Genomic DNA, 23,035 nt, shown 5'->3' with positions numbered 1-23,035 from the left:
ACATACATTTCGACTGGGTTTTATCAAATCTGGTCTAAAGGCAACCTAAAATGATCGGTGTGGAAGTGATTGTTTCCTGATTCAATTGTTCTGATTGATTTACACTTAGATCGGATAATAAAATCGAAGTGTGTATGGCCACCATTAAACATGGTGAATGAATCAAGACCCCCCCAAGAGAAGGATGTGGGGGGGAAATCACATATGAAGGAAGTGACAGGAGGCGGGGACGTGAGATCAGGACCATTCTTGTCTATTTCTCTGACTCCACCCCATGGGCGGGGCCTGGCTTTCTTTCCTTTTACAGCACACAGCATTGGAAAGTAGTTGTACCAAGTCCTTCCTTCCCTCTGCCTACCTACAGGCACAGGGCAAGCTGTGGTAAGCACGAGGTAGGTCTCATATGATCATCTGCTGGGATGGATGGATGGATGGATGAGACTGATGCTGTTGAGCACTGACAGGCCGATCGGGATCGCTGTGTGAGATGTAGGAGAGAGCCTTCCTCTCCAGGGGGAGGTCATGTTACTTTCCATGTGTTATGAGTCCACCCCTGGTGTGCCTTCCATCTTCCTCATCCTCAGTGTGGAGCCTTCCTACCTCTCTATGTCATCCGATCCTACAAGGGAGGCCGCCTTTGTGACAGCCAACATCGTGTTCTCCTTCCCAGCATCTCCATGGTTACCGGGGAAAATGTCATGCTTAGGGAGCCCTACAATGACATGGAATAGGGAGCTGGGAGGACAACATGGAGGAGAGGGGCTGGGGCGCCACACTGTTGCTTTCATCTGGAGGATTGCTCAGGACGGATGGGAGCTGCCTTGTTATTGTGTGCCTGGGATTTCATCACTCCCTACACCTAGAGGAGAGGGCAAGCAGGGATTGTATGGGTGATGTGTGGGCAGTGCCAGTCCTAGGACATAGGGAGACAGTGGGCTCTGTCTGTCTGGACTCATTTATTCTTCTGTGGAGGAGCTGGGAGGGGGATATATATATATATATATATATATATATATATATATATACTTGAAGGGGCTGGGAGGGGGATATATATGTATATACACTTGAGGGGGCTATACATATACCATATATACACTTGAGGGGGCTATATATATATACACTGTATATACATGCGAGGGGGCTATATATACTGTATATACACTTGAAGGAGCTGGGAGGGGGCTATACATACCTATATACACTTGGAGGAGCTGGGAGGGGGCTATACATACCTATATACACTTGGAGGAGCTGGGAGGGGGCTATACATACATATATACACTTGGAGGAGCTGGGAGGGGGCGTTATAAATTCATATATACACTTGGGGGAGCTGGGAGGGGGCGTTATAAATACATATATACACTTGGGGGAGCTGGGAGAGGGCTACACACATACACACTTGAAGGAGCTGGGAGGGGGCTATCTGTGGAGCACGCCGAGTGTAAGCAGCCGCCTGACAGCATGGCCTGGAGGGACATCGGCGGGAAGTGCTGAGCGCGGCCAGAGCTCTTCCCTGTTCAATAGCAGCAACTTGTAGACTAGACACAAGAGCATTGATTTCCAGTCATTGTAAACAGTTACGTGGCTGGAGGAATGCTATGTCTATACAGAATATGGCATGGAAACATAGCATGGGTGTGAGAAGCCACTGAAGCTTTTCATGGGAGGGGGTGTGAAGTAAAAATTGAACTTTACATTGTAAGCTCGAACCAGGTCCCTGGCTCGAGCTTACAATGAATTATATTGTAAATGTACTGCATTCCTCCATTTTGTAAAGCACTGCGCAAACTGGCGCTATATAATTCCTATATAATAATAATAATGGGAGGGATACTTAAGGTACAACTAAAACCAATCATGGGAGGTATTGACGTGAGGTACAACTAAAACCAGTCATGAGAGGGATGCGTGAGGTACAACTAAAACCAGTCATGAGAGGGATGCGTGAGGTACAACTAAAACCAGTCATGGGAGGAATGCGTGAGGTACAACTAAAACCAGTCATGGGAGGGATGCGTGAGGTACAACTAAAACCAGTCATGGGAGGGATGCGTGAGGTACAACTAAAACCAGTCATGGGTGGGATGCGTGAGGTACAACTAAAACCAGTCATGAGAGGGATGCGTGAGGTACAACTAAAACCAGTCATGGGAGGGATGAGTGAGGTACAACTAAAACCAATCATGGGAGGGATGCGTGAGGTACAACTAAAACCAGTTATGGGAGGGATGCGTGAGGTACAACTAAAACCAGTCATGGGAGGCATGCGTGAGGTACAACTAAAACCAACCATGGGAGGGATGCGTGAGGTACAACTAAAACCAGTCATGAGAGGGATGCGTGAGGTACAACTAAAACCAGTCATGGGAGGGATGCGTGAGGTACAACTAAAACCAGTCATGGGAGGGATGCGTGAGGTACAACTAAAACCAGCCATGGGAGGGATGCGTGAGGTACAACTAAAACCAGCCATGGGAGGGATGCGTGAGGTACAACTAAAACCAGCCATGGGAGGGATGCGTGAGGTACAACTAAAACCAGCCATGGGAGGGATGCGTGAGGTACAACTAAAACCAGCCATGGGAGGGATGCGTGAGGTACAACTAAAACCAGCCATGGGAGGGATGCGTGAGGTACAACTAAAACCAGCCATGGGAGGGATGCGTGAGGTACAACTAAAACCAGCCATGGGAGGGATGCGTGAGGTACAACTAAAACCAGCCATGGGAGGGATGCGTGAGGTACAACTAAAACCAATCATGGGAGGGATGCGTGAGGTAAAACAAGAACTAGAACCAATCATAGGAGGGGTGCATGAGGTAGAACTGTTTCACATGGGCTTCAGCTTGCATAAGAGCAGTGTGAACAGCAAGTTTTGATAAAGCATTTGCAGAGCTTTTGGCAAACTTTGTTGACGTTTTTAACCACTTCCTGCCCAGTCTATTTTCAGATGACGGCTGGGCGGGACATTCGTCCGGGTGGACGTCCTATGATGTCCTCCCGGAATGGGCCGTGATCTGTTACCAGCTGCGTCCACCAGACGCAGTCGATGACTGATCAGTGTACCAGTGGACCAATCACAGCAGATCACATGACAATTGTAAACAATGAATGACCTTTATTCATGCCAAGCATTGTGTACAATTGTATTGCTAGCTGTTATATGGTACAGACGGGGCCAATCACAACCATACATACACTGAATGGTATTTTATTCAGTAAAATGGTTACTTATACCAGTGAAATTCACTACATGTGATTGGACACAGACGATCAGCTGAAATCATTGGCTGAAATCTCCTGCCCAAGTTCGTGCTGTGTCCAATCACAGCACAGGTCGGCAGAGAGAGGGCCATCACGTACACATACATGTTCATGATTGTGCCTTTACCTGCCACCCACTTGCAGTATATATTTACTGTGATCATTTGGCAGGTAGTTTAGGTGGCAATCAACACTCCCATTGGGATCTGTGTGTCATATATATACAAACCGGAGCTGAATGGTACTTTAACTGCTTCCTGTCCGGCCTATAGCCGTGCTGTAGCTCACCGAACACAGCAGATAACAGATCAGTGTACCAGGCCGCTGCCAGTACCATGTGATCGCTGTGACCAATCGAAGCCGATCACATGGTAGTTGTACACAATAAATGGCTTCCATTCATAGTGTTGATCTCTGTGTCACAGTGATTACATGGTACAGACAGGGCCACTGTACATTTTTACCATGTGAAAGCGGTGTCCAATCACAGCTTCACAATAGTACACACTGTATGAATGGGTTTCATTTATAAAAAAAAAAAATGGTTGCTTATAGCCATGATATTCAAAAATTGTGGTTTTTTTTTGTTTTTTTTTTTAAACTTCTTCGTTTTCCAAAAAATTGTGCCCAAAAATGTCAATTAAAAAAAAATATTCATGCCTCTGGCCTGCCTACTTTCCGAAAAGGGGTTATTTAGGGGAGATTTGGAGTGTCCTGTAATTTGTGGGCCACAAGAAATGAGATAGGTCATTAGTACATAAGTATTGATGATTTGCAGATATATACCATAGTTTATGGACTCTAACTTTCCTACAGACTAAGGCCCCTTTCACATGACCAAAGTCCTGCGATTTTGACGCCACTTGAAGCAATGCCTGTGTAATGTTGAGGTCTAGGGACCTCAAGTCACCTCAAAGTTGGACCAAAGTAGTGCAGCGACTACTTTGAAATCGCACAAATATGAATGGTACTCATTGAAAATCATGAAGTACGACTTGTCCTGCGACTTGCAGTCCCAAGTCGCACAACTGTGAATGGGGCCTCAATAATATACACTGATATGGGTTATTGTTACAATAGAAATGTAGCAGAATACATTTTACCCTAAATTTATAGAGATTATTTGCAAAAGTTTTATAACAGAAACTAGAAATAACTTTTTTTTTTTTTAAATTTTGGTCTTTTTTTGTTTATTTAGCAAAAAAAATAAAAACCCAGTGGTGATTAACCATCGAAAAAGGCTTTATTTGCGAAAAAAATTATAACAATTTTATTTGGGTACAGTGTTGCATGACTGCGCAATTGTCATTCAAAATGTGAAATCTGAAAATTGGCCTGGGCAAGAAGGGGGTGAAAGTGTCCGGTATTGAAGTGGTTAGTGGAGTTTGTCAGCAGGTCCTGGCCAATTATTCATGGTACGAGACCTGCTGATCAGCTGTGTCTAACCACAGCCCATAGCCCTGTGTTGGCAATCAACACAGGGCTCTGTACAGAGGGAACGATCTTGGTTTCTTCTCAGGGATAAGAAACAGATCTTTTAGTAAAAAGCAGCACACATTACACCAAAGAACACTTGTTAGGCACACCATTTAACCCAGTGATTACCTGATGTTAACCCCTTCCCAGCCATTGTCATTAGTACAGTGACCGTGTATAGCAGGGATATGCAATTAGCTGAACTCCAGCTGTTGCAGAACTACAAGTCCCATGAGGCATAGCAAGACCCTGAAAGCCACAAGCATGACACCCATAGGCAGAGGCATGATGAGACTTGTAGTTTTGCAACAGCTGGACTAATTGCATATCCCTGCTGTATATTATTATCACTAAGGATGAGCCGAACACCCCAGGTTCGGTTCGCACCAGAACATGTGAACAGGCAAAAACTCGGAAGAACACACGAACACCATTAAAGTCTATGGGACACGAACAATGAAAAATCAAAAGTGCTCATTTTAAAGGCTTATATGCAAGTTTGGGGACCCGGTCATAAAAAGTGTTTGGGGACCTGGGTCCTGCCCCAGGGGCCATGTATCAATGCACAAAATTTTAGTTCAGGAGCAGTGATTTTTTTTTTAATGCTTAACCACTTAAGGACCGCCTAACGCCGATTTACGTCGGCAAGGCGGCACGGGCAGGCAAAATCACGTACATGTACGTGATTTGCCTCTCGCGGGTGGGGGGTCCGATCGGACCCCCCCCCGGTGCCCGAAGCGGTCCCGTTCTGTTCCCCGGCGATCCGAGATGAGGGGGAGGCCATCCGTTCGTGGCCCCCCCCTCGCGATCGCCGCCGGCCAATGGGAACACTCCTTTGCTGCTGTATGCTAAACAGCAGCAAAGGAAATGATGTCATCTCCCCTCGGCTCGGTAGTTTCCGTTCCAGCGCCGAGGGGAGAAGACATCAATGTGAGTGCACAACACACACACACACAGTAGAACATGCCAGGCATACAAAACACCCCGATCCCCCCCCCGATCGCCCCCCGATCCCCCCCCAATCACCCCCCCCCCTGTCACAAACTGACACCAGCAGGTTTTTTTTTTTTTTTTTTTTTTTTTTTTCTGATTACTGCATAGTGTCAGTTTGTGACAGTTACAGTGTTGGGACAGTTAGTATTACCCCCCTTTAGGTCTAGGGTACCCCCCTAACCCCCCCTAATAAAGTTTTAACCCCTTGATCACCCCCTGTCACCAGTGTTGCTAAGCGATCATTTTTCTGATCGCTGTATTAGTGTCGCTGGTGAAGCTAGTTAGTGAGGTAAATATTTAGGTTCGCCGTCAGCGTTTTATAGTGACAGGGACCCCCATATACTACCTAATAAATGTTTTAACCCCTTGATTGCCCCCTAGTTAACCCTTTCACCACTGATCACCGTATAACCGTTACGGGTGACGCAGGTTAGTTCGTTTATTTTTTATAGTGTCAGGGCACCCGCCGTTTATTACCTAATAAAGGTTTAGCCCCCTGATCGCCCGGCGGTGATATGCGTCGCCCCAGGCAGCGTCAGATTAGCGCCAGTACCGCTAACACCCACGCACGCAGCATGCGCCTCCCTTAGTGGTATAGTATCTGATCGGATCAATATCTGATCCGATCAGATCTATACTAGCGTCCCCAGCAGTTTAGGGTTCCCAAAAACACAGCGTTAGCGGGATCAGCCCAGATACCCGCTAGCACCTGCGTTTTGCCCCTCCGCCCAGCCCACCCAAGTGCAGTATCGATCGATCACTGTCACTTACAAAACACTAAACGCATAACTGCAGCGTTCACAGAGTCAGGCCTGATCCCTGCGATCGCTAACAGTTTTTTTGGTAGCATTTTGGTGAACTGGCAAGCAAGCACCAGGCAGCGTCAGGTTAGCGCCAGTACCGCTAACACCCACGCACGCACCGTACACCTCCCTTAGTGGTATAGTATCTGATCGGATCAATATCTGATCCGATCAGATCTATACTAGCGTCCCCAGCAGTTTAGGGTTCCCAAAAACGCAGTGTTAGCGGGATCAGCCCAGATACCTGCTAGCACCTGCGTTGTGCCCCTCCGCCCGGCCCAGCCCAGCCCACCCAAGTGCAGTATCGATCGATCACTGACACTTACAAGGCACTAAACGCATAACTGCAGCGTTCGCAGAGTCAGGCCTGATCCCTGCGATCGCTAACAGTTTTTTTGGTAGCATTTTGGTGAACTAGCAAGCACCGGCCCCAGGCAGCGTCAGGTTAGCGCCAGTACCACTAACACCCACGCACGCAGCATACGCCTCCTTTAGTGGTATAGTATCTGAACGGATCAATATCTGATCCAATCAGATCAGATCTATACTAGCGTCCCCAGCAGTTTAGGGTTCCCAAAAACGCAGTGTTAGCGGGATCAACCCAGATACCTGCTAGCACCTGCGTTTTGCCCCTCCGCCCGGCCCAGTCCAGCCCACCCAAGTGCAGTATCGATCGATCACTGTCACTTACAAAACACTAAACGCATAACTGCAGCGTTCGCAGAGTCAGGCCTGATCCCTGCGATCGCTAACAGTTTTTTTGGAAGCTTTTTATTGAACTGGCAAGCACCAGCGGCCTAGTACACCCCGGTCGTAGTCAAACCAGCACTGCAGTAACACTTGGTGACGTGGCGAGTCCCATAAGTGCAGTTCAAGCTGGTGAGGTGACAAGCACAAGTAGTGTCCCGCTGCCACCAAGAAGACAAACACAGGCCCGTCGTGCCCATAGTGCCCTTCCTGCTGCATTCGCCAATCCTAATTGGGAACCCACCACTTCTGCAGCGCCCGTACTTCCCCCATTCACATCCCCCAACGAAATGCAGTCGGCTGCATGAGAGGCATTTTTATGTCCTCCCGAGTACCCCTACCCAACGAACCCCCCCCAAAAAGATGTTGTGTCTGCAGCAAACGCGGATATAGGCGTGACACCCACTATTATTGTCCCTCCTGTCCTGACAATCCTGGTCTTTGCATTGGTGAATGTTTTGAACGCTACCATACACTAGTTGAGTATTAGCGTAGGGTACAGCATTGCACAGACTAGGCGCACTTTCACAGGGTCTCCCAAGATGCCATCGCATTTTGAGAGACCCGAACCTGGAACCGGTTACAGTTATAAAAGTTAGTTACAAAAAAAGTGTAAAAAAAAAAAAAATATATATAAAATAAAAAAAAATAGTTGTCGTTTTATTGTTCTCTCTCTCTATTCTCTCTCTCTCTATTGTTCTGCTCTTTTTTTACTGTATTCTATTCTGCAGTGTTTTATTGTTATTGTTATTGTTATTATGTTTTATCATGTTTGTTTTTCAGGTATGTAATTATTTATACTTTATTGTTTACTGTGCTTTATTGTTAACCATTTTTTTGTCTTCAGGTACGCCATTCACAACTTTGAGTGGTTATACCAGAATGATGCCTGCAGGTTTAGGTATCATCTTGGTATCATTCTTTTCAGCCAGCGGTCGGCTTTCATGTAAAAGCAATCCTAGCGGCTAATTAGCCTCTAGACTGCCTTTACAAGCCGTGGGAGGGAATGCCCGCCCCCCCCCCACCGTCTTCCGTGTTTTTCTCTGGCTCTCCTGTCTCAACAGGGAACCTGAGAATGCAGCCGGTGATTCAGCCAGCTGACCATAGAGCTGATCAGAGACCAGAGTGGCTCCAAACATCTCTATGGCCTAAGAAACCGGAAGCTACGAGCATTTTATGACTTAGATTTCGCCGGATGTAAATAGCGCCATTGGGAAATTGGGGAAGCATTTTATCACACCGATCTTGGTGTGGTCAGATGCTTTGAGGGCAGAGGAGAGATCTAGGGTCTAATAGACCCCAATTTTTTCAAAAAAGAGTACCTGTCACTACCTATTGCTATCATAGGGGATATTTACATTCCCCGAGATAACAATAAAAATGATTTAAAAAAAAAAAAAATGAAAGGAACAGTTTAAAAATAAGATAAAAAAGCAAAAAAATAATAAAGAAAAAAAAAAAAAAAAAAAAAAAAGCACCCGTCGCCCCCTGCTCTTGCGCTAAGGCGAACGCAAGCGGCGGTCTGTCGTCAAACGTAAACAGCAATTGCACCATGCATGTGAGGTATCGCCGCGAAGGTCAGATCGAGGGCAGTAATTTTTGCAGTAGACCTCCTCTGTAGATCTAAAGTGGTAACCTGTAAAGGCTTTTAAAGGCTTTTAAAAATGTATTTATTTTGTTGCCACTGCACGTTTGTGCGCAATTGTAAAGCATGTCATGTTTGGTATCCATGTACTCGGTCTAAGATCATCTTTTTTATTTCATCAAACATTTGGGCAATATAGTGTGTTTTAGTGCATTAAAATTTAAAAAAGTGTGTTTTTTCCCCAAAAAATGCGTTTGAAAAATCGCTGCGCAAATACTGTGTGAAAAAAAAAAATGAAACACCCACCATTTTAATCTGTAGGGCATTTGCTTTAAAAAAATATATAATGTTTGGGGGTTCAAAGTAATTTTCTTGCAAAAAAAAAAAAACTTTTTCATGTAAAAAATAAGTGTCAGAAAGGGCTTTGTCTTCAAGTGGTTAGAAGAGTGGGTGATGTGTGACATAAGCTTCTAAATGTTGTGCATAAAATGCCAGGACAGTTCAAAACCCCCCCAAATGACCCCATTTTGGAAAGTAGACACCCCAAGCTATTTGCTGAGAGGCATGTCGAGTCCATGGAATATTTTATATTGCGACACAAGTTGCGGGAAAGAGACAAATTTTTTTTTTTTTTTTTTTTTTTTTGCACAAAGTTGTCACTAAATGATATATTGCTCAAACATGCCATGGGAATATGTGAAATTACACCCCAAAATACATTCTGCTGCTTCTCCTGAGTACGGGGATACCATATGTGTGAGACTTTTTGGGAGCCTAGCCGTGTACGGGACCCCGAAAACCAAGCACCGCCTTCAGGCTTTCTAAGGGGCGTGAATTTTTGATTTCACTCTTCACTGCCTATCACAGTTTCGGAGGCCATGGAATGCCCAGGTGGCACAAAACCCCCCCAAATGACCCCATTTTGGAAAGTAGACACCCCAAGCTATTTGCTGAGAGGTATAGTGAGTATTTTGCAGACCTCACTTTTTGTCACAAAGTTTTGAAATTTGAAAAAAGAAAAAAAAAAAAAGTTTTTTCTTGTCTTTCTTCATTTTCAAAAACAAATGAGAGCTGCAAAATACTCACCATGCCTCTCAGCAAATAGCTTGGGGTGTCTACTTTCCAAAATGGGGTCATTTGGGGGGGTTTTGTGCCACCTGGGCATTCCATGGCCTCCGAAACGGTGTTAGGCAGTGAAGAGTAAAATCAAAAATTCACGCCCTTAAAAACGCTGAAGGCGGTGATTGGTTTTCGGGGCCCCGTACGCGGCTAGGCTCCGAAAAAGTCCCACACATGTGGTATCCCCATACTCAGGAGAAGCAGCTAAATGTATTTTGGGGTGCAATTCCACATAGGCCCATGGCCTGTGTGAGCAATATATCATTTAGTGACAACTTTGTGAAAAAAAAAAAAAAAAAAAAAAAAGTGTCACTTTCCCGCAACTTGTGTCAAAATATAAAATATTCCATGGACTCAATATGCCTCTCAGCAAATAGCTTGGGGTGTCTACTTTCCAAAATGGGGTCATTTGGGGGGGGGTTGTGCCACCTGGGCATTCCATGGCCTCCGAAACTGTGATAGGCAGTGAAGAGTGAAATCAAAAAGTTACACCCTTAGAAATCCTGAAGGCGGTGATTGGTTTTCGGGGTCCCATACGCGGCTAGGCTCCCAAAAAGTCCCACACATGTGGTATCCCCGTACTCAGGAGAAGTAGCTGAATATATTTTGGGGTGCAATTCCACATAGGCCCATGGCCTGTGTGAGCAATATATCATTTAGTGACAACTTTTTGTAAATATTTTTTTTTTTTTTTTTTTTTGTCATTATTCAATCACTTGGGACAAAAAAAATAAATATTCAATGGGTTCAACATGCCTATCAGCAATTTCCTTGGGGTGTCTACTTTCCAAAATGGGGTCATTTGGGGGGGTTTTGTACTGCCCTGCCATTTTAGCACCTCAAGAAATGACATAGGCAGTCATAAACTAAAAGCTGTGTAAATTCCAGAAAATGTACCCTAGTTTGTAGACGCTATAACTTTTGCGCAAACCAATAAATATACGCTTATTGACATTTTTTTTACCAAAGACATGTGGCCGAATACATTTTGGCCTAAATGTATGACTAAAATTGAGTTTATTGGATTTTTTTTATAACAAAAAGTAGAAAATATCATTTTTTTTCAAAATTTTCGGTCTTTTTCCGTTTATAGCGCAAAAAATAAAAACTGCAGAAGTGATCAAATACCATCAAAAGAAAGCTCTATTTGTGGGAAGAAAAGGACGCAAATTTCGTTTGGGTACAGCATTGCATAACCGCGCAATTAGCAGTTAAAGCGACGCAGTGCCAAATTGGAAAAAGACCTCTGGTCCTTAGGCAGCATAATGGTCCGGGGCTCAAGTGGTTAAAGTGAAACAATAAAAATGAAATATTCCTTTTAAAGCGGAGGTTCACACAAAAATTGAACCCCCGCTTTTCGGAACCCCCCCCCCTCCGGTGTCACATTTGGCACCTTTCAGGGGGGAGGGGGGTGCAGATACCTGTCTAAGACAGGTATTTGTACCACTCCCGGCACAGACTCCCACGGGAGTGTACGCCCCCTCCCGTCCCCACCGCGCTGTCTGCTGGGACACACACGGGTCCCAGAGACAGCGGGGACCAGTTAGGAAGCGCAGCGCGACTCGCGCATGCGCAGTAGGGAACCGGGAAGTGAAGCCGCAGCGCTTCACTTCCTGATTCCCTTACAGAGAATGGCGGCGGCAGCACCCAAGGACCGAGGAACGATTCGGTCTCGGGTGCCGACATCGGTGGACCCTGGGACAGGTGAGTGTCCTTATTTTAAAAGTCAGCAGCTGCAGTATTTGTAGCTGCTGACTTTTAAATTTATTTTTTTTCGCAGGACTCCCTCTTTAAATATCGTGCCTGGGGGGTAGTATGCCTGCAAAGTGGCGCATTTTTCCTGTGTTTAAAACAGTACCGTAACAAAACAAAACATATATATGTATGTGTGTGTGTGTGTGTTTGGAGGTTCTAAGTAATTTTCTGGCAAAAAATACTGATTTTATCTTGTAAGCAACAAGTGTCAGGAAAAGACTTAGTCTTTAGGTGGTTAAACTGACCTCATTTGCAAATCGAAGTTCATCCTTTTGATCTAAAAGAACCAAATGATATATTGGGGGTCATTTACTATTATTATATCCAATATATGATCTTGCAGTCCTGGCCAATCAACTCTGAGAAACTCGGCGTACATGTAAATGGAAAGTCAAACTATTGCCCGTGAACATGCCTGTCAGATCGGCATATGCGGGAATAGTGGAAGTCAATGGGGCTCGAACCTGCAAAATCCAAACTTCTCACTGAAGGCTTGTATGCAAGTTCTTTGCCATAAAAAGTGTATGGGGACCCAGGTCCTGCACCAGGGGACATGTATCAATGGGAACATTTTTTTTTTAAAACAGACGTTTTTTCAGGAGCAGTGATTTTAGAAATGCTTAAAGTGGTGTTCCGGCCAAAATTATACTTTTTAGATAAAAATACCCATATAATACACAAGCTTAATGTATTCTAGTAAAGTTAGTCTGTAAACTAAGGTCTGTTTTCTTAGTTTATAGCAGTAGTTTGTAATTTTATAAACTTACAGCAGGCCGTGGCCATCTTAAGTCTGGGCATCTGAAGCCAGACTGTATTTCTTCCTTGATCTCATCCTTGCAGATCTTGCACATGCTCAGTGCAGCACAAGCAGTGTAATAGGTTTCGGGTCAGGTTTCCATAGCAACGGCAGTGTCAGAGGGAGTTGCCGCCCCCCTTCCCAGAAGGCATTGCAAACAGGAAATGATGCAATGAGCCACGGCTAGGGAGGAAGAAGTGAAAAATGAATACAGCAGATATACAGTAGGTGCTGAGAAAAAAAATTTTAAAATATCGAATTCGTTTGCAGTGCACAGTTTAGTGAGGGATGCTGAAGAGTTGTAAAAGTGGGTGGAACTCCACTTTAAAGTGAAACAATAAAAATGAAAAATTCCTTTAAATATCATGCCTATGGTGTCCCTTTAGTCTGCCTGTAAAGTGGCGCATCTGGCCAATGTGTGGAACTTTCTAAAGGAAAAAATGTCATTTTAAACTGCTTGTGGCTGTAATGTATTGCCAGGTCCTGGCCATAATTGGCGATGCTCGGCTGTACCCAGCCATACTCAGCCATACTCAGCCATACTCAGCCATACTCAGCCATACTCAGCCATACTCAGCTGTACTCGGCCTCTGTATGTGGCCAGGCTGTGGAAAAGTCTCCCACATGTGGTATCGCCATACTCAGGAGGAGTAGGAGAATCTATTTTGGGGTGTCATTTTTGGTATGTACATGCTATGTGTTAGAAATATTGTATAAATAGACAACTTTGTGTTGTTGAAAACTTGCATTTTCATTTTCTTTCCACATATTCCAAAAATTTATAGAAAAAAATAACATGTTCAAAAGACTCATTATGCCTCATAGATTATACGTTGGGGTATTTTCTTTCCAAAGTTGAGTCATTTTTGGGATGTTTCCATTGTCCTCATGCTCCATGGCCTTCAAAAGTGCAAGAGGTAGTCAGGAAATTAGATGTGTAATTTATGCTCCAGAACGCCTGAAGGTGCTCCCTGCATGTTGGGCCTCTCTATGTGGCCACGCTGTGTAAAAGTCTCACACATGTGGTATCGTCATACTCAGGAGGAATAGCAGATTGTGTTTTGGGGTGTAATTTGTGGTATGCATATGCTGTGTGTGAGAAATAGCCTGCAATATGACAATTTTGTGAAAAAAGAAAAAAAAAATCTTGATATTGCAAAGAATTGTGGTAAAAAATGACAACTTCAAAAAACTCACTATGCCTCTTTCTAAATACCTTGGAATGTCTACTTTCCAAAAAGGGGTCATTTGGGGGGTATTTGTACTTTCCTGGCTTGTTAGGGTCTCAAGAAATGATATAGGCCTTCAGTACATCAGGTGTGATCAATTTTCAGAAATTGACACCATAGCTTGTGGACTCTATAACTTTCACACAGACCAAATAATATACACCGATTTGGGTTTTTTTTTACCAAAGATATGTAGCGGTATAAATTTTGGCCAAAATTTATGAAGGAAAAATTACTAATTTGCAAAATTATATAACAGAAACGAAGAAAAATGCATTTTTGCATAAACTTTGCTGGCTGCCTTTTTTTCTTTTGACAACTGTAAACTAAACGCGAGTTACCACGTATACACACTTTTACAAGCCGTTACAGGCATTTGGCATTTCAAATGCCTCTGAACATCCGTCCTGAACGCATTTTCTTTTGCTTTCCGAACTCAACTGCCTAGAAATTGACCCTGTGTACATGTACTGATAAAATAACATAGAGTAGAGTTCAGTAGCAGCTGAAAAAAACACCCAACTGCTCCTAAATGCCGTTTACCAGCAGCAGTGTACATGAAGCCTAAGGCCGGTGCAAACTCTGCTGAACACATGTTTTTAAAAGCTGAAACCGGCGTTTAGAAACGCCTGTTTTGCCGCGTTTGCATGCCGCGTTTAGCCGTGTTTTACCGCGTTTGCGTCTAGAAGCGTCTGCAGAGCAGAGAATGACATTTTGCAACCCAACTTTGGGGCCCCGTATCTCGGGGCCACTTGGTACTAGGAACCCCAAATTTGGTGTGCAGACCCAGTGGAACTAGCACTACAACATATCGCAAAATGTCAAGCACTTCTGCAGCAGAGAATATTTTCTGACCTGACTTTGGGGCCCCATATCTCAGGGCCACTTGGTGCTAGGAAGTTGGGGTTCCTAGCACCAAGTGGCCCCGAGATATGGGGCCCCAAAATCGGGTCGCAAAATGTCAAGCACTTTTCTGCAGCAGAGAATGACATTTTGTGATCCGACTTTGGGGCCCCGTATCTCGGGACCACTTGATGCTAGGAACCCCAAATGTGGATATGTTGTAGTGCTAGTTCCACTGTGTTTGCACACCAAAGGGATTCCTAGCACCAAGTGGCCCTGAGATATGGCGCCCCAAAGTCGGGTCGTAAAATGTTCCTTTAAAAACACTTATAAACGCAAATGCGGCTAAACGCGGTACCGGCGTTTAGCCGCGTTTGGCGTCTGAAAACGTGGAAAACTTTTGCGTCTGAACCCATTTTTTTTGCTTCTGGAAAAACAAGGTTAAACGCAACTGCCTAAAAACGCCAAAAAACAAGACTGTGTACATGGACACATAGGATAACATTGAATGTGTTCAGGGGCAGTTGAAAAAAGTGTCAAACTGCCTCTGATTGCGCGTTTAACAGTGTCTCGTGTGCATGAGGCCTAACTGAACAATATGGAACATGGAAACCGATTGGTTGCTGATCACAGGTGCTCCAGATTCTGTGTGCTCCAGTTTTGGTAAATTCCCTCCACAGTTAGAGGGGTCCTGGAGGACCAGGACAGTGGAAACCCCCACAAAATCACCATATTTTGAAAAGAAAACAACTCCTGGTACTTTCTAAGAGGCATAATGAATCTTTTGAAATTTTTTATTTTTTTTTGCCACAGGTATTTGGAAAATGTGGGAGCACATAGAGGGGCCCAAAATCCATGCAGAACTGTAATGCCCTGTACACACGTTTGGACATTGATCGGACATTCCGACAACAAAATCCATGGATTTTTTCTGACGGATGTTGGCTCAAACTTGTCTTGTACACACATGGTCGCACAAAGTTATCAGAAAATCCGATAGTTTCTGAAAATTTTATATCCTGCTCTCAAACTTTGTGTGTCGGAAATTCCGGCGGAAAAAGTCTGATGAAGCCCACACATGATCGGAATTTCCGACAACACAATCCGATCGCACTTTTTCCGTCGGAAAATCCGACCGAGTGTACAGGGCATAAGGCTTTCTAGAGGCGTAAACTACGCATCAGGTTTCCTGATTACATTTCACATTTTTGGAGGCCCTGGAGTGCCAGAATAGTAGAAGCATTCACAAAATGACCACATTTAAGAAAAAAAGAACTCCGAGGTACTTAAGAGGCATAGTAAGTCTTTTGAAGTCTTTTTGCCACTAGAAAATTTTTTTTTTTTTTTTTTTCATTACACAAAGTTGTCAGTTTTATAAGGTTTTTTTACACATCACATGGGCATACTTGGAATTGCAACCCAAAACACTATCTGCTAGTTCTCCTGAGTATGGGAATACTACATGTGAAACTTTTTCTAAAGACAGAAGGATTTTTACCTTTCTGCATTCTATTCTAATCTTATTAGAACCTGTTGTTTTAACCACTTGACAACTGGGCCCTAAAACCCCCTTCCTAACCAGACCAATTTTTAGCTTTCGGTGCTCTCACATTTTGAATGACAATTACTCAGTCATGCAACACTGTACCCATATGAAATTTTTGTCCTTTTTTTCACACAAATAGAGCTTTCTTTTGATGGTATTTAATCACCGTTGGGTTTTTTATTTTTTGTGCTATAAAAGACTGAAAATTCGGTAAAAAAAAAAATTTTCTTTGTTTCTGTTATAAAATTTAGCACATTAGTAATTTTTCTTCGTAAATTTTGGCCACAATTTATACTGCTACATATCTTTGGTAAAAATAAGTACAAATCGGTGTATATTATTTAGTCTTTGTGAAAGTTATAGAGTCCAAAAGCTATGGTGCCAATATCTGAAAATTGATCACACCTGAAGTACTGACGGCCTATCTATATTCTTGAGACCCTAACATGCCAGAAAAGTACAAATACCCCCCCAAATGACCCCTTTTTGGAAAGAAGACATTCCAAGGTATTTAGTAAGAGGCATGGTGAGTTTTTTGAAGTTGTCATTTTTTCCCACAATTCTTTGCTAAATCAAGATTTTTTTTTCCCACAAAAATGTCATATTAGCAGGTTATTTCTCACACACCGCATATGCATACCACAAATTACACCCCAAAACACATTCTGCTATTACTCCCGAGTATGGCGATACCACATGTGTGAGACTTTTACACAGCGTGGCCACATACAGAGGCCCAACATGCAGGGAGCACCTTCAGGCGTTCTGGAGCACCCAGGCCAATTCTGACATTTCTCTCCTACATGTAAAAATCATCATTTATTTGCTAGAAAATTACATGGAACCCCAAAACATTATATATATATATATATATATATATATATATATATATATATATATATTTTTTAGCAAAGACCCTAGAGAATACAATGGCGGTTGTTGCAACTTTTTATCTTGCACGGTATTCGCGCAGCAATTTTTTAAACGCTTTTTTTGGGAAAAAAAGTTTTTTGCTTTAAAAAAACAAAACAAAACAGTAAAGTTGGCCCAATGTTTTTGCATAATGTGAAAGATGAAGTTACACCGAGTAAATAGATACCTAACATATCACCCTTCAAAATTCCAAACTTTGCTACTTAAAAATCCCCATAGGCGACGCTTTAAAAATTTTTACTGGTTACATATTTTGAGTTACAGAGGAGGTCTAGGGCCAAAATTATTGCTCTCGCTCTACGTTCGCACTGATACCTCACATGTGTGGTTTGAACACCGTTTTCATATGTGGGCGGGACTTATGTGTGCATTAGCTTCTGCATGCGAGCACACGGACAGGGGCGCTTTAAAAATTTTTTTTTTTCTTTTTATTGTTCATTTTACTCTATTTATTTTAGTTTGACACTTTTTTCCAAAAAAAAAAAAAATTTGATCACTTTTATTCCTATTACAAGGAATGTAAACATCCCTTGTAATAGGAATATGGCATGACAGGTCCTCTTTACAGTGAGATATGGGGTCAATAAGACCCCACATCTCACCTCTAGGCTGGGAAGCCTGAAATAAGAAAAATTTAAAAAAACGATCCTGGCTTCGATTGTAGCGTTGAGTCGGTAGAAGCACCGGAGGGCGGCGGGAAGGGGGGGACGTCCCCTCTCGCCTCCCATAAGAACGATCAAGCAGTGGAACAGCCGCTATGATCATTCCAATGGTGTAGGGAATCGCCGGCTGAAAAAGCTGATATCTGAATGATGCCTGTAGCTGCACCCATCATTCAGATATCCCCACACAAAGTCAAGGATGTCGTATGACGGCCGGCGGGCAGGAAGTGGTTAAAACACATTTTTTTTTTTAACACAAAGTTGTCCATTTATACAATATTTCTAACACATAGCATGTACATACCAAAAATTACACCCCAAAATAGATTCTCCTACTCCTCCTGAGTACGGCGATATCACATGTGTGAGACTTCCACAGCCTGGCCACATACAGAGGCCGAGTATAGCCGGGTATGGCTGCGCATGGCTGGGTATGGCTGCGCATTGCAGAGTTTGACTGGGTATTGCAGAGTAGTGCAGGTTATTGCGGGGAATTGCAGAGTATTGCGGGGTGTTGCAGAGTATTGCGGGGTAGTGCAGAGTATTGCGGGGTAGTGCAGAGTATTGCTTGGTATTGCAGAGTATTGCGGGGTGTTGCGGAGTAGGGCAGAGTATTGCGGGGTATTGCAGAGTATTGCGGGGTATTGCAGAGTATTGCGGGGTGTTGCGGAGTAGGGCAGAGTATTGTGGGGTATTGCAGGGTATTATAGTATGGAGGGATGGCTGAGCATGGATGGATGGATGGCTGGATGTGACTGTATTTGTCACAGAGCAGCGTTGTGGGCACTACAGATGCAGCCCACAACGCTGCTACCATCCGATCCCTCCCCCGCTCCTCCCCCTCTGTACCAATCGGTACAGAGAGGGGAGGGAGGAACCGGCGTCGTGACGCCGGTTTGTTTACATGTGATCACTCCGTCATGGCCGTTCACCGTGATCCGTGATGCGCCAGGTTCTCTGGACCCGCCGGTCACAGAAGTTCTCGGGTGCGCGCGAGAGCAGGATTCTAGGTGGACGTCCATAGACGCCCTCCCAGGATAAGCCGACCGCGCTGTAGCCGTCTTTCGGCTATGGCCCGGTCGGCATGTGGTTAACATGAAAGCTATAACAAACAATAAGAAACCAGGAAAATATGTTCAATAATTAGGAGAAGCTTCACAGTAAGGCCTCATGCACACTGGATGCTTTGCCATCTCTATTAGACATCTTTCCCTCAGGCAGCAGAGTTTTGGCAGAAAAAACACTTAACGCTTGTAAACGAGTGTAACCTGCTTTAGGTGCAACAAGCGTTTGGGCATGAATTCTCTTCATTGACCAGAGTATTATTTAATGAATTCTCAAGCACTAAAGTGGCCTGTGTTACTGTGCGTTTAGAAGCATTTACATGTGTTTACACGCGTCCAGCATTTTTTCTGCCAAAACGCTGCTGTAAATGCACATTTGGCATGTCATGTCACATTTGGCATGTCATTTTTTGGGGGGCAGGTACCTAGTTTTGACAAGTACCCACTCCCACTTCCACTCGGATCGCCTAGGCCTAGTTCTCCTCTCCCCTTCCTCTTTGCAGTCTTCTGGGACAAGTCACAGGTCCCAGAAGACTGCCGAACCATTCAGGAGGTGCAGCACGACACACGCATGAGCAGTGGGCACCCAGCTGTGACGGCGCAAGCTGTCACAGCTGGATGCCCACAGTTGAGATGCCGGGCACCAGGGAGAGGGGGGAGAAGTGACAGCTTGGGTGAACACGTCACTGGATCCTGGTACAGGTGGGTGTGTGTATATTAACCACTTCAGCCCTGGAAAGATTTGCCCCCTTAATGACTGGGCCATTTTTTGCGATACTGCACTGCGTTGCTTTAATTAACAATTGCGCGGTCGTGCGACGTTGTACCCAAACAAAATTGATGTCCTTTTTTTCCCACAAATAGAGCTTTCTTTTGGTGGTATTTGATCACCTCTGCAGTTTTTATTTTTTGCGCTATAAACAATTTTGAAAAAAAGACAATATTTTTTACTTTTTGCTATAATAAATATATTAAAAAAAAATGTTTTCATCAGTTTAGGCTAATATGTATTCTTCTACATATTTCTGGTAAAAAAAAAAAATGGGATGTAACTGCAGCTATCTTGTGTGTACAGTAACTATATGTGGTTTTAGACAACATAGAGCATTTTGATGACCAAGGTTCATCAGAATCTGTTTTTTTGCAATAACATCAGTTTGCCAAACTGTGTAATATTGTGCCATTCACGTGACCTGGTAACAGTATCCGGGCTATAAATTAATGTATGTGCATGCAATAGAGCCTAATAATATGAAAATGTTTTTTGTTATTTGTCTAATGAGTGTAACTGCCCAGCTAAATTGTTTAATATTTGCAGAAGTAACTATGATGTCATCGCGATCTCAAACAAGCAAGAGATGGTGATCCCTTTCAAGGGAAGGGTTTCAGTCAGAAAGGTAAGTTTTGCAAAGAAATAGAACTTTAGCTAACACTCAAAAAAATGTAAGCACCTTTTAGAAAACCTAATGAAGGAACATTAGAAAATAAGAAACAAAGTACTGTAAATTGAGATTCAAGGTTATAACTTTAAAAGAAGTTGGTCCATGGATGTTATAGATAAGCCCCCCCCTCCAGGATGTTGCTGGTAATGTGACCCTCTGGAACATTCCACTGCGGTCATGTGACATTCCCCAATATTCTCCAATGTCACATGACCCTAATTTTCCTGCCTGACATTCAAAGCGTTTTTCTTAAAGTGACCATGACTTTTTTTTTTTTTTTAACATTAGACAATTGTACAGGGGGTGGCCACATGTCCATGCTGTTCGGGCTCAATTACTTTAGTCCATTCTTACTACAGTGTAGGTCAGTACATATCTGCAATACATGCACATTTGCTCATGCCTATCCCTGTAAAGACCTTGCAAGTACAGACAGTTTGATGTGCCAGAAATGCAATTTCTGTGGGCTGATAGTTGTCAGCCCGCCCAGTTGTTTTCTGCTAAACTACTCAGACCCACTTCCTTGTCTGTTCTACACAACATTAGGGCTAATTGATCTGTAGTTTCAAGATAAGAAGAGGATTTATCAGGCTCTTTGAGATAACATAGAAAGTGTGTGGAAGACACAGGTCAGCTCTAAATGTATGTACTTATCAAACTGATAATAACAAAATGTTTTCATTAATGTGTGTGTGAGACCAAAAGGGAATAAACCAGATAAGATTATTGTTGGGGTTTTTTATACATTTTATATCATGATCCCAGGCTAAAAAGCAGGATGCAGTTTTTAAATAAGTAGCCTTTGAATATGTATAGCCAAAACTTTTTCTAGTTTGACAGAGTATGGAAGTGACCCTGGTCAAGTTTTTATTGCTGTCAGTCCTCAAGATGCACTCTTTATACTATACAGTATCTCACAAAGTGAGTACACACCTCACATTTTTGTAAATATTTTATTCTATCTCTATCATGTGACAACACTAAAGTAATGACACTTTGCTACAATGTAAAGTAGTGAGTGTACAGCTTGTATAACAGTGTAAATTTGCTGTCTAAATTGGGCCGAAAGTGTCAATATTTTGTGTGGCCACCATTATTTTTCAGCACTGCCTTAACCCTCTTGGGCATGGAGTTCACCAGAGCTTCACAGGTTGCCACTGGAGTCCTCTTCAACTCCTCTGATGACATCACGAAGCTGGTTGATGTTAGAGACCTTGCTCTCCTCCCCCTTCTGTTTGAGGATGACGGGTAGGGATGAGCCGAACACCCCCCTGTTCGGTTCGCACCAGAACATGCGAACAGGAAAAAAGTTCGTTCGAACATGCGAACACCGTTAAAGTCTATGGGACACGAACATGAATAATCAAAAGTGCTAATTTTCAAGGCTTATATGCAAGTTATTGTCATAAAAAGTGTTTGGGGACCTGGGTCCTGCCCCAGGGGACATGGATCAATGCAAAAAAAAGTTTTAAAAACGGCCGTTTTTTCAGGAGCAGTGATTTTAATAATGCTTAAAGTCAAACAATAAAAGTGTAATATCCCTTTAAATTTCGTACCTGGGGGGTGTCTATAGTGTGCCTGTAAAGGGGCGCATGTTTCCTGTGTTTAGAACAGTCTGACAGCAAAATGACATTTTGAAGGAAAAAACTCATTTAAAACTACCCGCGGCTATTGCATTGCCGACAATACACATAGAAGTTCATTGATAAAAACGGCATGGGAATTCCCCAAAGGGGAACCCCGAACCAAAATTAAAAAAAAAAAATGACGTGGGGGTCCCCCTAAATTCCATACCAGGCCCTTCAGGTCTGGTATGGATATTAAGGGGAACCCCGGCCAAAATTTAAAAAAAAAAAATGACGTGGGGTTCCCCCTAAATTCCATACCAGACCCTTCAGGTCTGGTATGGATTTTAAGGGGAACCCCGCGCCAAAAAAAAAAAAAAAAACGGCGTGGGGTCCCCCCAAAAATCCATACCAGACCCTTATCCGAGCACGCAACCTGGCAGGCCGCAGGAAAAGAGGGGGGGACAAGAGTGCGGCCCCCCCTCCCTCCTGAACCGTACCAGGCCACATGCCCTCAACATTGGGAGGGTGCTTTGGGGTAGCCCCCCAAAACACCTTGTCCCCATGTTGATGAGGACAAGGGCCTCATCCCCACAACCCTGGCCGGTGGTTGTGGGGGTCTGCGGGCGGGGGGCTTATCGGAATCTGGAAGCCCCCTTTAACAAGGTGACCCCCAGATCCCGGCCCCCCCCCTGTGTGAAATGGTAAGGGGGTACATAAGTACCCCTACCATTTCACGAAAAAAGTGTCAAAAATGTTAAAAATGACAAGAGACAGTTTTTGACAATTCCTTTATTTAAATGCTTCTTCTTTCTTCTATCTTGCTTCATCTTCTGGTTCTTCTGGCTCTTCTGGTTCTTCTGGTTCTTCCTCCGGCGTTCTCGTCCAGCATCTCCTCCGCGGCGTCTTCTGTCTTCTTCTCCTCGGGCCGCTCCGCACCCATGGCATGGGGGGGAGGCTCCCGCTCTTCTCTTCTTCTCTTCTTCTCTTCTTCTTTTCTTCTTTTCTTCTTTTCTTCTCTTCTTCTCTTCTTCTTCATTTTCTTCTCCGGGCCGCTCCGCAATCCATGCTGACATGGAGGGAGGCTCCCGCTGTGTGACGGCGCTCCTCGTCTGACAGTTCTTAAATAACGGGGGGGGCGGGGCCACCCGGTGACCCCGCCCCCCTCTGACGCACGGTGAATTGACGGGACTTCCCTGTGGCATTCCCC

At 43.9% G+C, this 23,035-nt stretch overlaps 1 protein-coding gene across 4 annotated transcripts in view; it reads left to right on the top strand.

Annotated features, from left to right (window-relative positions):
* Positions 1–241: 241 nt before the first annotated feature.
* AGPAT4 (1-acylglycerol-3-phosphate O-acyltransferase 4) overlaps positions 242–23,035 on the top strand; it is a 156,998-nt gene continuing 134,204 nt past the window's right edge. For 2 of the 4 annotated variants that reach the window (XM_073627469.1, XM_073627470.1), the window contains exons 1-2: positions 242–392; positions 20,137–20,215. The gene's annotated coding sequence lies outside the window, so the exon portion shown is untranslated. The remainder of the gene's footprint in view (positions 393–20,136; positions 20,216–23,035) is intronic. The other 2 variants (XM_073627472.1, XM_073627471.1) reach the window with 2 other exon arrangements.

The sequence above is a fragment of the Aquarana catesbeiana genome, linkage group LG04 (genome assembly GCF_042186555.1).
Source record: "Aquarana catesbeiana isolate 2022-GZ linkage group LG04, ASM4218655v1, whole genome shotgun sequence".
Classification (NCBI taxonomy): domain Eukaryota; kingdom Metazoa; phylum Chordata; class Amphibia; order Anura; family Ranidae; genus Aquarana; species Aquarana catesbeiana.
Note: the sequence above shows the minus strand (reverse complement) of the source record. Positions and strands in the feature narration are given on the sequence as shown.